This window comes from Muntiacus reevesi, chromosome 20, assembly GCF_963930625.1.
Source record: "Muntiacus reevesi chromosome 20, mMunRee1.1, whole genome shotgun sequence".
Taxonomy (NCBI): domain Eukaryota; kingdom Metazoa; phylum Chordata; class Mammalia; order Artiodactyla; family Cervidae; genus Muntiacus; species Muntiacus reevesi.
This window is the reverse complement of record NC_089268.1, coordinates 23,213,149-23,217,206: the sequence shown is the minus strand read 5'-3', so window position 1 is coordinate 23,217,206 and position 4,058 is coordinate 23,213,149. Positions and strand designations below refer to the sequence as shown.

Here is a 4,058-nt window from a genome sequence, read left to right as displayed (position 1 = left end):
CATGTCTGACTCTTTGTGACCCCATGAACCGTAGCACACCAGGCCTCCCTGTCCATCACCAACCCCTGGAGTCCACTCAAACTCATGTCCATTGAGTCGGTGATGCCATCCAACCATCTCATCCTCTGTCATCCCCTTCTCCTCTTGCCCTCAATCTTTCCCAGCATCAGGGTCTTTTCAAATGAGTCAGCTTTTCGCATCAGGTGGCCAAAGTATTGGAATTTCAGCTTCAACATCAGTCCTTCCAATGAACACCCAGGATTGATCTCCTTTAGAATGGACTGAGAGTCCAAGGGACTCTCAAGAGTCTTCAACACCACAGTTCAAAAGCATCAATTCTTTGGCGCTCAGTTTTCATTATAGTCCAACTCTCACATCCATATATGACCAATGGAAAAGCCATAGCCTTGACTAGATGGACCTTTGTTGACAAAGTAATGTCTCTGCTTTTTAATATGCTGTCTAGGTTGGTCATAGCTTTCCTTCCAAGGAGTAAGCGTCTTAATTTCATGGCTGCAATCACCATCTGCAGTGATTTTGGAGCCCCCCAAAATAAAGTCAGCCACTGTTTCTACTGTTTCCCCATCTATTTCCCATGAAGTGATGGGACCGGATGTCATGATCTTAGTTTTCTGAATGTTGAGCTTTTTTTTTTTTTTAAAAGAAGCACTGTTATAATAAGTTTAATTTATCTTGCATTTTACAGAAGTCTATGAACGATTTTAAAAAAACACCGCCTTACCCCATCATGTTTCTCTAACAGTTGTTAAAGTAGGCAATGAGTATGTCAACAGCTTCAGGATTGGCATCTTGCAAGAATTTCAGACCAACCAGCCACACGCCAAAGAACTTGACAGCTTTTCTATCTTGTTTTTAATACAGTGGTATATCCACTCTGATGGTAAACCTGTCCAACCAAATCTCCAAAACACACTTTGCAAAATCAGTGGTGATTAGCAAATTAGTTAGCTTTGGCACGGAGCTATGCTCGCTTGCCCGTGACAGCCTGGAAGCCAGTTTTGATGCTGGCAACAGAGCATTGAGAATGACAAGTTTCGCACTGTAAGAAATAGAGTCGGGCGTCCTTTTGCAGGATTGTGTCTGGTGATCGGCACGTGTGACAGGTGACGTATTCCTTGATATATCTTCTCAAAACATTTTCTATCTGTTTCTGTTGGAATCTTCCTTTAATTACAAGTTGATTATTAGCATCTATAGAACCACTTGTACCAAATTCAGCCAATAAAAGTGCAAGGAGATGTTTAGGTTGACGATGTAATAGTTTACAGATATATGTAAAGTTGACAAAAGAAGTTTTCTTGGTTCCTACTCGGATGACCTGTGGTGGTTTCATGACAAATTTCCTTTTCTCTCCAGCTACCATATCTGGATTCTTTTCCCTCATGATATTGAACACTCGATTCAGGAGCTCTTCATATGTGTAGTCTCTTTCTGAGCCTGCCCAAGCAGGGCCTGTCTGGTTACTGAATGAGATACCATCATCTTTTTTGCTGTCTTCATCTTCTAAAGCTTCATCTTTCTCTAGTATTTCATCCTCATCAGGGAACTTGACAACCTTCTTTTTCTTCTTTTTATTGCCAAGCATAATGTCAAGATCTTCCTCTGGTTCAGCTGTTTCCTGAACATCACTTTCAATCTTAAGGTCCTTTATACCTTCTTTAGCTTCATCAATATCAAATGTTTTTTTTTTTTTTATTTTTTCTTCTTTTTCTTCTGGTTAAAGAAATTCAAATCATCTAGATCATCAGAAGCATCTTTTTTCCTACTGTCTTCTTCATCAGCTTCTACATCTTTGTCCTCAGTTGGCTCTGGCTCCACTTCATTTGTTTCTGAGGGCTGGGTTTCTTCTGTCTGGGTATCCCCTTCCTCATCTAACATAAAAGGCTTCTTCTTCTTTTTCTTCTTGCTAATAGTAGGATCAAAAATCATCTCATTCCCGGACATGGCTGCAGCTCGAGTGGGCTCGGCACGGATGGAAAGTCTGACGGCTCAGCCCCAGGCCCCGGCTTCAGCGCTGCTCCTGCCGACATTTCTCCCACCACCGCACTAGGCTCTTGCATCAGCGAAAGGGTAAATGTTGAGCCTTAAGCCAACTTTTTCACTCTCTGCTTTCACTTTCATCAAGAGGCTCTTTAGTTCTTCCTCACTCTCTGCCATAAGGGTGGTGTCATCTGCATATCTGAGGTTATTAATATTTCTCCCAGCAATCTTGATTCCAGCTTGTGCTTCCTCCAGCCCAGCGTTTCTCATGATGTACTCTGCATATAAGTTAAATAAGCAGGGTGACAATATGCAGCCTTAACGTACTCCTTTTCCTATTTGGAACCAGTCTGTTGTTCCATGTCCAGTTCTAATTGTTGCTTCCTGACCTGCATACAGATTTCTCAGGAGGCAGGTCAGGTGGTCTGGTATTCTCATCTCTTTCAGAATTTTACACAGTTTATTGTGATCCACACAGTCAAAGGCTTTGGCATAGTTACTCAGTCATGTCCAGCTCTTTGTGACCCCATGGACTGCAGCATACCAGCCTTCCCTGTCCTTCACCATTTCCCGGAGCTTGCTCAAATTCATGTCCATTGAGTTGGTGATGCCATCCAACCATCTCGTCCTCTGTCATCCCTTTCTGCTCCTGCCTTCAATCTTTCCCAACATCAGGGTCTTTTCCAGTGAGTCAGCTCTTTGCATCAGGTGGCCAAAGTATTAGAGCTTCAGCTTAAGCATCAGTCCTTCCAATGAATATTTGGAGTTGATATCCTTTAGGATTAACTGGTTTGATCTCCTTGCAGTCCAAGGGACTCTCAAGAGCTTCTCCAACATACAGTTCAAAAGCATCAGTTCTTCAGTGCTTAGTCTTCTTTATGGTCCAAGTCTCACATCAGGTATGTTACATAATTATTTTAAAAAGTAACAAAAACAGGTTTCAAGACAGTTAAAATCACACTAAAAGCAGGAGAAAAAAGGCAAGAAGAAAGTCAAATTAACTTCAAGATGATGACCCATTGCAAAGCCTCCTCTGCACCTACTGCTCTGTTCTGGATTCATAAACATGATCCTCAAAAATCATAATGCTAAAAGACTTGGAAGAGTCACTGTAATTTGGGGGCAAAGTTCTCAGTGTGATTTACAAGTTGATTAAATAACCTCCTGGCAACAGAATATTACAGGGGCAGTTGGAAATTTTCTTGTTACGTAAGCCAATTTATTTCTTTTAGGGATGCTACTGAAAACATATATTTTAAAGGTATATTTTTCTTTCCAAAATTAAAAGAAATGTAAACCTAGATTTGTACCATTAGCTAATTTATGCTGTGTGTATCAGTTGCTAAGTTGTGTCCGACTCTTTGCGACTCCATGAACTGTAGCCTGCCAGGCTCCTCTGTTCATCTAATTCTCCAGGCAAGAATACTGGACTGGCTTGCCAATCCCTCCTCCAGAGGATCTTCCAGACCCAGGGATTGAACCCAAGTCTCCTGCATTGCAGGCAAATTCTTTACCATCTGAGCCACCAAGGAAGCCCCAATTTATGCTGCTGCTGCTAAGTCGCTTCAATCGTGTCTGACTCTGTATGACCCCACCAGGCTCCTCTGTCCCTGGGATTCTCCAGGCAAGAACGCTGAAGTGGGTTGCCATTTCCTTCTCCAATGCAGGAAAGTTAAAAGTGAAAGTGAAGTCGCTCAGTTGTGTCCGACTCTTAGCGACCTCATAGACTGCAGTCTACCAGGCTGCTCCATCCATGGGATTTTCCAGGCAAGAGTTCTGGAATGGGGTGCCATTGCCTTCTCCCCAATTTAAGCTAGGACTGTCTAAAACTATTTGTCCCAATGGAACTTTCTGGGATGAAAAAAAATTCCTTATTTGCACTGCCCAATTGTTTGTCACTAGTTATTGAACCTTGAAATGCAGTTTGTTTGTTTGACAAAGTAGACTTGATTTTATTTAATTTTACACTTAAATAGCCCTATGGGCTCTTCAGGGCTTACCTGGTGGCTCAGATGGTAAAGAATTTCCTGCTTGCAGCGCAGGAGACATGGATTCAA

General features: G+C 42.1%; 1 pseudogene; it reads right to left on the bottom strand.

Moving 5' to 3' along the window:
* Nucleotides 1–961: 961 nt before the first annotated feature.
* Nucleotides 962–2,073, bottom strand: LOC136151491 (eukaryotic translation initiation factor 2 subunit 2 pseudogene; annotated as a pseudogene).
* Nucleotides 2,074–4,058: the final 1,985 nt, after the last annotated feature.